Consider the following 12,013-nt stretch of genomic DNA (forward strand, 5'->3'; position numbering starts at 1 on the left):
ATAATCCAAGAAACACATTTAATGTTCTATGTATGTCTTAAACTAGTAAAGTATTAAAGGACTATTTGGAAAGATTGTTTTAAAACTGAATCACCCTCATGATAATAGCTCCAATGGCTATAATCCCCACATGAAATTTGGTATATGTCTTTTTGAAGCTCCAGTGGCGCAATCGGTTAGCGCGCGGTACTTATAAGGCAGTACACAGCTGAGCAATGCCGAGGTTGTGAGTTCGAGCCTCACCTGGAGCATGGTTTTAGAAAGCAAGAGATGCTATGGAAGATAATGGTTTCAATGTCTAACTTAAAAGATCGTCTGAACATCACATTGTCATCATCCATTAGAACATGGATCACCAACCCTGCTCCTGGAGAGCTACTGTCCTGCAGATTTTAGCTCCAACCCCAATCAAACACACCTGGACCAGCTAATCGAGCTGTTCGGGGTTACTTGATAATTACATTCATGTGTGTTGGAACAGGGTTGGAACTGAAGTCTGCAGGACAGTAGCTCTCCAGGAGGAGGGTTGGTGATCCCTGCATTAGAAGAATGATCACGGAATAATCCAAGAAACATGTTTAATGTTCTATGTATGACTTAAAGTAATAAAGTATTAAAGGACTATTTGGAAAGATTGTTTTAAAACGGAATCACCCTCATGATAATAGCTCCAGTGGCTATAATCCCCACATGTCTTATATGTCTTATATGTATATGTCTTATATGTATATGTCTTTTTGAAGCTCCAGTGGCGCAATCGGTTAGCGCGCGGTACTTATAAAGCAGTACACAGCTGAGCAATGCCGAGGTTGTGAGTTCGAGCCTCACCTGGAGCATGGTTTTAGAAAGCAAGAGATGCTATGGAAGATAATGGTTTCAATGTCTAAGTTAAAAGATCGTCTGAACATCACATTGTCATCATCCATTAGAACATGGATCACCAACCCTGCTCCTGGAGAGCTACTGTCCTGCAGATTTTAGCTCCAACCCCAATCAAACACACCTGGACCAGCTAATCGAGCTGTTCGGGGTTACTTGATAATTACATGCATGTGTGTTGGAACAGGGTTGGAACTGAAGTCTGCAGGACAGTAGCTCTCCAGGAGGAGGGTTGGTGATCCCTGCATTAGAAGAATGATTACGAAATAATCCAAGAAACATGTTTAATGTTCTATATATGACTTAAAGTATTAAAGGACTATTTGGAAAGATTGTTTTAAAACTGAATCACCCTCATGATAATAGCTCCAGGTGCTATAATCCCCTCATGAATGGTATATGTTCTTGTTGAGAAGCTCCGGTGGCGCAATCGGTTAATGCGCGGTACTTATAAGGCAGTACTCAGCTGAGCCATGCCGAGGTTGTGTGTTCGAGAGATGCTATGGAAGATAAAGGTTTCAATGTTTAACTTAAAAGATCGTCTGAACATCACATTGTCGTCATCCATTAGAAGAATGATCATGAAATAATCCAAGAAACACATTTAATGTTCTATGCATGTCTTAAAGTATTAAAGGACTATTTGGAAAGATTGTTTTAAAACTGAATCACCCTCATGATAATAGCTCCAGTGGCTATAATCCCCACATGAAATTTGGTATATGTTCCTGTTTAGAAGCTGCAGTGGCGAAATCGGTTAGCGCGCGGTACTTATAAAGCAGTACACAGCTGAGCAATTGTGCTGTACACAAAAACTGCAGTACACAAAAACTGAGGTTGTGAGTTCGAGCCTCACCTGTAGCATGGTTTTAGAAAGCAAGAGACGCTATGGAAGATAAAGATTTCAATGTCTAACTTAAAAGATCGTCTTAACATCACATTGTCGTCATCCATTAGAAGAATGATCATGAAATAATCCAAGAAACACATTTAATGTTCTATGTATGTCTTAAACTAGTAAAGTATTAAAGGACTATTTGGAAAGATTGTTTTAAAACTGAATCACCCTCATGATAATAGCTCCAATGGCTATAATCCCCACATGAAATTTGGTATATGTCTTTTTGAAGCTCCAGTGGCGCAATCGGTTAGCGCGCGGTACTTATAAGGCAGTACACAGCTGAGCAATGCCGAGGTTGTGAGTTCGAGCCTCACCTGGAGCATGGTTTTAGAAAGCAAGAGACGCTATGGAAGATAAAGATTTCAATGTCTAACTTAAAAGATCGTCTTAACATCACATTGTCGTCATCCATTAGAAGAATGATCATGAAATAATCCAAGAAACACATTTAATGTTCTATGTATGTCTTAAACTAGTAAAGTATTAAAGGACTATTTGGAAAGATTGTTTTAAAACTGAATCACCCTCATGATAATAGCTCCAATGGCTATAATCCCCACATGAAATTTGGTATATGTCTTTTTGAAGCTCCAGTGGCGCAATCGGTTAGCGCGCGGTACTTATAAGGCAGTACACAGCTGAGCAATGCCGAGGTTGTGAGTTCGAGCCTCACCTGGAGCATGGTTTTAGAAAGCAAGAGATGCTATGGAAGATAATGGTTTCAATGTCTAACTTAAAAGATCGTCTGAACATCACATTGTCATCATCCATTAGAACATGGATCACCAACCCTGCTCCTGGAGAGCTACTGTCCTGCAGATTTTAGCTCCAACCCCAATCAAACACACCTGGACCAGCTAATCGAGCTGTTCGGGGTTACTTGATAATTACATTCATGTGTGTTGGAACAGGGTTGGAACTGAAGTCTGCAGGACAGTAGCTCTCCAGGAGGAGGGTTGGTGATCCCTGCATTAGAAGAATGATCACGGAATAATCCAAGAAACATGTTTAATGTTCTATGTATGACTTAAAGTAATAAAGTATTAAAGGACTATTTGGAAAGATTGTTTTAAAACGGAATCACCCTCATGATAATAGCTCCAGTGGCTATAATCCCCACATGTCTTATATGTCTTATATGTATATGTCTTATATGTATATGTCTTTTTGAAGCTCCAGTGGCGCAATCGGTTAGCGCGCGGTACTTATAAAGCAGTACACAGCTGAGCAATGCCGAGGTTGTGAGTTCGAGCCTCACCTGGAGCATGGTTTTAGAAAGCAAGAGATGCTATGGAAGATAATGGTTTCAATGTCTAAGTTAAAAGATCGTCTGAACATCACATTGTCATCATCCATTAGAACATGGATCACCAACCCTGCTCCTGGAGAGCTACTGTCCTGCAGATTTTAGCTCCAACCCCAATCAAACACACCTGGACCAGCTAATCGAGCTGTTCGGGGTTACTTGATAATTACATGCATGTGTGTTGGAACAGGGTTGGAACTGAAGTCTGCAGGACAGTAGCTCTCCAGGAGGAGGGTTGGTGATCCCTGCATTAGAAGAATGATTACGAAATAATCCAAGAAACATGTTTAATGTTCTATATATGACTTAAAGTATTAAAGGACTATTTGGAAAGATTGTTTTAAAACTGAATCACCCTCATGATAATAGCTCCAGGTGCTATAATCCCCTCATGAATGGTATATGTTCTTGTTGAGAAGCTCCGGTGGCGCAATCGGTTAATGCGCGGTACTTATAAGGCAGTACTCAGCTGAGCCATGCCGAGGTTGTGTGTTCGAGAGATGCTATGGAAGATAAAGGTTTCAATGTTTAACTTAAAAGATCGTCTGAACATCACATTGTCGTCATCCATTAGAAGAATGATCATGAAATAATCCAAGAAACACATTTAATGTTCTATGCATGTCTTAAAGTATTAAAGGACTATTTGGAAAGATTGTTTTAAAACTGAATCACCCTCATGATAATAGCTCCAGTGGCTATAATCCCCACATGAAATTTGGTATATGTTCCTGTTTAGAAGCTGCAGTGGCGAAATCGGTTAGCGCGCGGTACTTATAAAGCAGTACACAGCTGAGCAATTGTGCTGTACACAAAAACTGCAGTACACAAAAACTGAGGTTGTGAGTTCGAGCCTCACCTGTAGCATGGTTTTAGAAAGCAAGAGACGCTATGGAAGATAAAGATTTCAATGTCTAACTTAAAAGATCGTCTTAACATCACATTGTCGTCATCCATTAGAAGAATGATCATGAAATAATCCAAGAAACACATTTAATGTTCTATGTATGTCTTAAACTAGTAAAGTATTAAAGGACTATTTGGAAAGATTGTTTTAAAACTGAATCACCCTCATGATAATAGCTCCAATGGCTATAATCCCCACATGAAATTTGGTATATGTCTTTTTGAAGCTCCAGTGGCGCAATCGGTTAGCGCGCGGTACTTATAAGGCAGTACACAGCTGAGCAATGCCGAGGTTGTGAGTTCGAGCCTCACCTGGAGCATGGTTTTAGAAAGCAAGAGACGCTATGGAAGATAAAGATTTCAATGTCTAACTTAAAAGATCGTCTTAACATCACATTGTCGTCATCCATTAGAAGAATGATCATGAAATAATCCAAGAAACACATTTAATGTTCTATGTATGTCTTAAACTAGTAAAGTATTAAAGGACTATTTGGAAAGATTGTTTTAAAACTGAATCACCCTCATGATAATAGCTCCAATGGCTATAATCCCCACATGAAATTTGGTATATGTCTTTTTGAAGCTCCAGTGGCGCAATCGGTTAGCGCGCGGTACTTATAAGGCAGTACACAGCTGAGCAATGCCGAGGTTGTGAGTTCGAGCCTCACCTGGAGCATGGTTTTAGAAAGCAAGAGATGCTATGGAAGATAATGGTTTCAATGTCTAACTTAAAAGATCGTCTGAACATCACATTGTCATCATCCATTAGAACATGGATCACCAACCCTGCTCCTGGAGAGCTACTGTCCTGCAGATTTTAGCTCCAACCCCAATCAAACACACCTGGACCAGCTAATCGAGCTGTTCGGGGTTACTTGATAATTACATTCATGTGTGTTGGAACAGGGTTGGAACTGAAGTCTGCAGGACAGTAGCTCTCCAGGAGGAGGGTTGGTGATCCCTGCATTAGAAGAATGATCACGGAATAATCCAAGAAACATGTTTAATGTTCTATGTATGACTTAAAGTAATAAAGTATTAAAGGACTATTTGGAAAGATTGTTTTAAAACGGAATCACCCTCATGATAATAGCTCCAGGTGCTATAATCCCCTCATGAAATTTGGTATATGTTCTTGTTTAGAAGCTCCGGTGGTGCAATCGATTAATGCGCGGTACTTATAAGGCAGTACGCAGATGAGATATGCCGAGGTTGTGAGTTTGAGAGATGCTATGGAAGATAAAGGTTTCAAAGTTTAACTTAAAAGATCGTCTGAACATCACATTGCCGTCATCCATTAGAAGAATGATCACGAAATAATGCAACAAAAAAAAGTATTGTTCTACATATATCTTAAAGTATTAAAGGACTATCTTGAAAGATTGTTTTAAAACTGAATCACCCTCATCATAATAGCTCCAGTGGCTATAATGCCCTCATGAAATGTGGTTTATTTTCTTCTTTAGAAGTTCCAGTAGTGCAATCTGTTAGCGCGCGGTATGCAGCTGAGCAATGCTGAGGTTGTGAGTTCAAGCCTCACCTGGAGCATGGTTTTAGAAAGCAAGAGACGCTATGGAAGATAAAGATTTCAATGTCTAACTTAAAAGATTGTCTTAACATCACATTGTCGTCATCCATTAGAAGAATGATCATGAAATAATCCAAGAAACACATTTAATGTTCTATGTATGTCTTAAACTAGTAAAGTATTAAAGGACTATTTGGAAAGATTGTTTTAAAACTGAATAACCCTCATGATAATAGCTCCAGTGGCTATAATCCCCACATGAAATTTGGTATATGTCTTTTTCAAGCTCCAGTGGCGCAATCGGTTAGTGCGCGGTACTTATAAGGCAGTACACAGCTGAGCAATGCCGAGGTTGTGAGTTCGAGCCTCACCTGGAGCATGGTTTTAGAAAGCAAGAGATGCTATGGAAGATAATGATTTCAATGTCTAACTTAAAAGATCGTCTGAACATCACATTGTCATCATCCATTAGAACATGGATCACCAACCCTGCTCCTGGAGAGCTACTGTCCTGCAGATTTTAGCTCCAACCCCAATCAAACACACCTGGACCAGCTAATCGAGCTGTTCGGGGTTACTTGATAATTACATGCATGTGTGTTGGAACAGGGTTGGAACTGAAGTCTGCAGGACAGTAGCTCTCCAGGAGGAGGGTTGGTGATCCCTGCATTAGAAGAACGATCACGAAATAATCCAAGTAACATGTTTAATGTTCTATGTATGACTTAAAGTATTAAAGGACTATTTGGAAAGATTGTTTTAAAACTGAATCACCCTCATGATAATAGCTCCAGGTGCTATAATCCCCTCATGAATGGTATATGTTCCTGTTTAGAAGCTCCGGTGGCGCAATCGGTTAATGCGCGGTACTTATAAGGCAGTACTCAGCTGAGCCATGCCGAGGTTGTGTGTTCGAGAGATGCTATGGAAGATAAAGGTTTCAATGTTTAACTTAAAAGATCGTCTGAACATCACATTGTCGTCATCCATTAGAAGAATGATCATGAAATAATCCAAGAAACACATTTAATGTTCTATGCATGTCTTAAAGTATTAAAGGACTATTTGGAAAGATTGTTTTAAAACTGAATCACCCTCATGATAATAGCTCCAGTGGCTATAATCCCCACATGAAATTTGGTATATGTTCCTGTTCAGAAGCTGCAGTGGCGAAATCGGTTAGCGCGCGGTACTTATAAAGCAGTACACAGCTGAGCATTTGTGCTGTACACAAAAACTGCAGTACACAAAAACTGAGGTTGTGAGTTCGAGCCTCACCTGTAGCATGGTTTTAGAAAGCAAGAGACGCTATGGAAGATAAAGATTTCAATGTCTAACTTAAAAGATCGTCTTAACATCATACAATGTTTAGGTTTCAATGTTTAACTTAAAAGATCATCTGAACATCACATTGTCGTCATCCATTAGAAGAATGATCATGAAATAATCCAAGAAACACATTTAATGTTCTATGCATGTCTTAAAGTATTAAAGGACTATTTGGAAAGATTGTTTTAAAACTGAATCACCCTCATGATAATAGCTCCAGTGGCGCAATCGGTTAGCGCGCGGTACGTATAAGGCAGTACACAGCTGAGCAATCGCGAGGTTGTGAGTTCGAGCCTCACCTGGAGCATGGTTTTAGAAAGCAAGAGATGCTATGGAAGATAATGGTTTCAATGTCTAACTTAAAAGATCGTCTGAACATCACATTGTCATCATCCATTATAACATGGATCACTAACCCTGCTCCTGAAGAGCTACTGTCCTGCAGATTTTAGCTCCAACCCCAATCAAACACACCTGGACCAGCTAATCGAGCTGTTCATGGTTACTTGATAATTACATGCATGTGTGTTGGAACAGGGTTGGAACTGAAGTCTGCAGGACAGTAGCTCTCCAGGAGGAGGGTTGGTGATCCCTGCATTAGAAGAATGATTACGAAATAATCCAAGAAACATGTTTAATGTTCTATGTATGACTTAAAGTATTAAAGGACTATTTGGAAAGATTGTTTTAAAACTGAATCACCCTCATGATAATAGCTCCAGGTGCTATAATCCCCTCATGAAATTTGGTATATGTGCTTGTTTAGAAGCTCCGGTGGCGCAATCGGTTAATGCGCGGTACTTATGAGGCAGTACGCAGCTGAGCAATGCCGAGGTTGTGAGTTTGAGAGATGCTATGGAAGATAAAGATTTCAATGTCTAACTTAAAAGATCGTCTTAACATCACATTGTCGTCATCCATTAGAAAAATGATCATGAAATAATCCAAGAAACACATTTAATGTTCTATGTATGTCTTAAACTAGTAAAGTATTAAAGGAATATTTGGAAAGATTGTTTTAAAACTGAATCACCCTCTTGATAATAGCTCCAGTGGCTATAATCCCCACATGAAATTTGGTATTTGTCTTTTTGAAGCTCCAGTGGCACAATCGGTTAGCGCGCGGTACTTATAAGGCAGTACGCAGCTGAGCAATGCCGAGGTTGTGAGTTCGAGCCTCACGTGGAGCTTGATTTTAGAAAGCAAGAGATGCTATGGAAGATAAAGATTTCAATGTCTAACTTAAAAGATCGTCTGAATATCAAATTGTCATCATCCATTAGAAGAATGATCATGAAATAATCCAAGACACATATTTAATGTTCTATGTATATCTTAAAGTATTAAAGGACTGTTTGGAAAGATTGTTTTAAGACTGAATCAACCTCATGATAATAGCTCCAGTCGCTATAATCCCCACATGAAATTTTGGTATATGTTCCTGTTTAGAAGCTCCAGTGGCGCAATCGGTTAGTGCGCGGTACATATAAAGCAGTACACAGCTGAGCAATGCCGAGGTTGAGAGTTCGAGCCTCAAATGGAGCATGGTTTTAGAAAGCAAGATATGCTATGGAAGATAATGATTTCAATGTCTAACTTAAAAGATCGTCTGAACATCACATTGTCATCATCCATTAGAACATGGATCTCCAACCCTGCTCCTGGAGAGCTACTGTCCTGCAGATTTTAGCTCCAACCCCAATCAAACACACCTGGACCAGCTAATCGAGCTGTTCAGGGTTACTTGATAATTACATGCATGTGTGTTGGAACAGGGTTGGAACTGAAGTCTGCAGGACAGTAGCTCTCCAGGAGGAGGGTTGGTGATCCCTGCATTAGAAGAATGATCCCGAAATAATCCAAGAAACATGTTTAATGTTCTATGTATGACTTAAATTAGTAAAGTATTAAAGGACTATTTGGAAAGATTGTTTTAAAACGGAATCACCCTCATGATAATAGCTCCAGTGGCTATAATCTCCACATGAAATTTGGTATATGTTCCTGTTCAGAAGCTGCAGTGGTGAAATCGGTTAGCGTGCGGTACTTATAAGGCAGTACGCAGCTGAGCAATGCTGAGGTTGTGAGTTCAAGGCCCCATCCACACTACTGCGTTTTCGTTTAAAAACGGAGACCTTTTGCTACGTTTGCACCTCCCGTCCACACTAAAACGGGAAAAACGAAGACCCAAAACGGAGAAGTTTAGAAACGCTGCAGCTCCGTTTTTCGTTTTGAATCTCCGGAGGGCGTTTTAGTGTAGACGGGACAAAACGGAGGAGTTTAGAAACGATGACGTAGAAGGTCACGCTCGGCTCTATGATTGGGTGTCATCACCCATGACGTATCCTTCCCTGATTCGTCAGCCACCCATCACATGTCCCGTCCCCGGAAGAAAACAAACAAAAACATCCTGGAGTACGTAGCTGATGTTAGTGAGTGCAACATGGATAACGAATTACAAGCGTTACTGACTTTGATGTCTTTGTTAGCAGCTGTTGTGCAAGCAAATTCTGCATTTTACAATGCTATAACTGCCTACATGCGCCGGAGGCAAACTATTATTCTAGCGATCTATGACAATTCCCGTGTGCAGCGGCGGTCCATGAAAAGAAATCTCTGGTCTTCGACATTTTCTAATCTTTGCAGAGGTAGCTAACGTTACTTGCTTCCTCATCAAATCTGAGGAATAGTCCATCCGTTTACTGTTTACACCGGCACGCGCATGCACAGTGTTGGAGAATGGTCACGTGATCCTAGTTTTCAGTCGTTTTAATGTGGACGGAGATCAATTCTAATACGCAGCTAAAACGCTGGTGTGGACGGAGATCGTTTTCGTTTTAATTCTCCGTTTTTAAACGAAAACCCAGTAGTGTGGACGGGGCCCAAGCCTCACCTGGAGCATGGTTTTAGAAAGCAAGAGATGCTATTGAAGATAAAGATTTCAATGTCTAACTTGAAATATCATCTGAACATCACATTGTCGTCATCCATTAGAAGAATGATCATGAAATAATCCAAGAAACACATTTAATGTTCTATGTATGTCTTAAACTAGTAAAGTATTAAAGGACTATGTGGAAAGATTGTTTTAAAACTGAATCACCCTCATGATAATAGCTCCAATGGCTATAATCCCCACATGAAATTTGGTATCTGTATTTTTGAAGCTCCAGTGGCGCAATCGGTTAGCGTGCGGTACTTATAAAGCAGTACACAGCTGAGCAATGCCGAGGTTGTGAGTTCGAGCCTCACCTCGAGCATGGTTTTAGAAAGCAAGAGACGCTATGGAAGATAAAGATTTCAATGTCTAACTTAAAAGATCGTCTGAACATCAAATTGTCATCATCCATTAGAAGAATGATCATGAAATAATCCAAGAAACACATTTAATGTTCTATGTATATCTTAAAGTATTAAAGGACTGTTCGGAAAGATTGTTTTAAGACTGAATCAACCTCATGATAATAGCTCCAGTGGCTATAATCCCCACATGAAATTTTGGTATATGTTCCTGTTTAGAAGCTCCGGTGCCGCAAACGGTTAATGCGCGGTACTTATAAGGCAGTACGCAGTTGAGCAATGCCGAGGTTGTGAGTTCGAGAGATGCTATGGAAGATAAAGGTTTCAATGTTTAACTTAAAAGATCGTCTGGTCATCCATTAGAAGAATGATCATGAAATAATCCAAGGAACACATTTAATGTTCTATGCATGTCTTAAAGTATTAATGGACTATTTGGAAAGATTGTTTTAAAACTGAATCACCCTCATGATAATAGCTCCAGTGGCTATATAATCCCCACACGAAATTTGGTATATGTTCCTGTTCAGAAGCTGCAGTGGCGAAATCGGTTAGCGTGCGGTACTTATAAGGCAGTACGCAGCTGAGCAATGCCGAGGTTGCGAGTTCGAGCCTCACCTGGAGCATGGTTTTAGAAAGCAAGAGATGCTATGGAAGATAAAGATTTCAATGTCTAACTTCAAAGATCGTCTAAACATCAAATTGTCATCATCCATTAGAAGAATGATCATGAAATAATCCAAGAAACACATTTAATGTTCTATGTATATCTTAAAGTATTAAAGGACTGTTTGGAAAGATTGTTTTAAGACTGAATCAACCTCATGATAATAGCTCCAGTGGCTATAATCCCTACATGAAATTTTGGTATATGTTCCTGTTTAGAAGCTCCAGTGGCGCAATCGGTTAGCGCGCGGTACTTATAAAGCAGTACACAGCTGAGCAATGCCGAGATTGTGAGTTCGAGCCTCACCTGGAGCATGGTTTTAGAAAGCAAGATATGCTATGGAAGATAACGATTTCCATGTCTAACTTAAAAGATCGTCTGAACATCACATTGTCATCATCCATTAGAACATGGATCACCAACCCTGCTCCTGGAGAGCTACTGTCCTGCAGATTTTAGCTCCAACCACAATCAAACACACCTGGACCAGCTAATCGAACTGTTCAGGGTTACTTGATAATTACATGCATGTGTGTTGGAACAGGGTTGGAACTGAAGTCTGCAGGACAGTAGCTCTCCAGGAGGAGGGTTGGTGATCCCTGCATTAGAAGAATGATCACGAAATAATCCAAGAAACATGTTTAATGTTCTATGTATGACTTAAAGTAGTAAAGTATTAAAGGACTATTTGGAAAGATTGTTTTAAAACTGAATCACCCTCATGATAATAGCTCCAGGTGCTATAATCCCCTCATGAAATTTGGTATATGTTCTCGTTTAGAAGCTCCGGTGGCGCAATCGGTTAATGCGCGGTACTTATAAGGCAGTACGCAGCTGAGCAATGCCGAGTTCGAGAGATGCTATGGAAGATAAAGATTTCAATGTCTAACTTAAAAGATCGTCTTAACATCACATTGTCGTCATCCATTAGAAGAATGATCATGAAATAATCCAAGAAACACATTTAATGTTCTATGTATGTCTTAAAGGACTATTTGGAAAGATTGTTTTAAAACGGAATCACCCTCATGATAATAGCTCCAGTGGCTATAATCTCCACATGAAATTTGGCATATGTTCCTGTTCAGAAGCTGCAGTGGTGAAATCGGTTAGCGTGCGGTACTTATAAGGCTGAGCAATGCTGAAGTTGTGAGTTCAAGGCCCCATCCACACTACTGCGTTTTCGTTTAAAAA

At 39.9% G+C, this 12,013-nt stretch overlaps 11 non-coding genes across 11 annotated transcripts; all 11 read left to right on the forward strand.

Moving 5' to 3' along the window:
* The first annotated feature begins 157 nt into the window (after window positions 1-157).
* On the forward strand, window positions 158-251 carry trnai-uau (transfer RNA isoleucine (anticodon UAU)). The gene is made up of 2 exons: window positions 158-195; window positions 216-251. It is a non-coding gene; the product is annotated as a tRNA-Ile (tRNA).
* Window positions 252-742: 491 nt separating this feature from the next.
* trnai-uau (transfer RNA isoleucine (anticodon UAU)) lies at window positions 743-836 on the forward strand. Its single transcript has 2 exons — window positions 743-780; window positions 801-836. It is a non-coding gene; the product is annotated as a tRNA-Ile (tRNA).
* Window positions 837-2,008: 1,172 nt separating this feature from the next.
* trnai-uau (transfer RNA isoleucine (anticodon UAU)) lies at window positions 2,009-2,102 on the forward strand. Its single transcript has 2 exons — window positions 2,009-2,046; window positions 2,067-2,102. It is a non-coding gene; the product is annotated as a tRNA-Ile (tRNA).
* A 265-nt stretch (window positions 2,103-2,367) lies between these two features.
* trnai-uau (transfer RNA isoleucine (anticodon UAU)) lies at window positions 2,368-2,461 on the forward strand. Its single transcript has 2 exons — window positions 2,368-2,405; window positions 2,426-2,461. It is a non-coding gene; the product is annotated as a tRNA-Ile (tRNA).
* Window positions 2,462-2,952: 491 nt separating this feature from the next.
* Window positions 2,953-3,046, forward strand: trnai-uau (transfer RNA isoleucine (anticodon UAU)). Its single transcript has 2 exons — window positions 2,953-2,990; window positions 3,011-3,046. It is a non-coding gene; the product is annotated as a tRNA-Ile (tRNA).
* A 1,172-nt stretch (window positions 3,047-4,218) lies between these two features.
* On the forward strand, window positions 4,219-4,312 carry trnai-uau (transfer RNA isoleucine (anticodon UAU)). Its single transcript has 2 exons — window positions 4,219-4,256; window positions 4,277-4,312. It is a non-coding gene; the product is annotated as a tRNA-Ile (tRNA).
* A 265-nt stretch (window positions 4,313-4,577) lies between these two features.
* trnai-uau (transfer RNA isoleucine (anticodon UAU)) lies at window positions 4,578-4,671 on the forward strand. The gene is made up of 2 exons: window positions 4,578-4,615; window positions 4,636-4,671. It is a non-coding gene; the product is annotated as a tRNA-Ile (tRNA).
* Window positions 4,672-5,808: 1,137 nt separating this feature from the next.
* trnai-uau (transfer RNA isoleucine (anticodon UAU)) lies at window positions 5,809-5,902 on the forward strand. The gene is made up of 2 exons: window positions 5,809-5,846; window positions 5,867-5,902. It is a non-coding gene; the product is annotated as a tRNA-Ile (tRNA).
* A 2,046-nt stretch (window positions 5,903-7,948) lies between these two features.
* Window positions 7,949-8,042, forward strand: trnai-uau (transfer RNA isoleucine (anticodon UAU)). The gene is made up of 2 exons: window positions 7,949-7,986; window positions 8,007-8,042. It is a non-coding gene; the product is annotated as a tRNA-Ile (tRNA).
* A 1,976-nt stretch (window positions 8,043-10,018) lies between these two features.
* Window positions 10,019-10,112, forward strand: trnai-uau (transfer RNA isoleucine (anticodon UAU)). The gene is made up of 2 exons: window positions 10,019-10,056; window positions 10,077-10,112. It is a non-coding gene; the product is annotated as a tRNA-Ile (tRNA).
* A 927-nt stretch (window positions 10,113-11,039) lies between these two features.
* On the forward strand, window positions 11,040-11,133 carry trnai-uau (transfer RNA isoleucine (anticodon UAU)). Its single transcript has 2 exons — window positions 11,040-11,077; window positions 11,098-11,133. It is a non-coding gene; the product is annotated as a tRNA-Ile (tRNA).
* The last annotated feature ends 880 nt before the right edge of the window (window positions 11,134-12,013 follow it).

Source organism: Siphateles boraxobius, unplaced genomic scaffold (assembly GCF_051911475.1).
Source record: "Siphateles boraxobius isolate OS27281-9 unplaced genomic scaffold, OSU_SipBor_1 39, whole genome shotgun sequence".
In the NCBI taxonomy this organism is placed as follows: domain Eukaryota; kingdom Metazoa; phylum Chordata; class Actinopteri; order Cypriniformes; family Leuciscidae; genus Siphateles; species Siphateles boraxobius.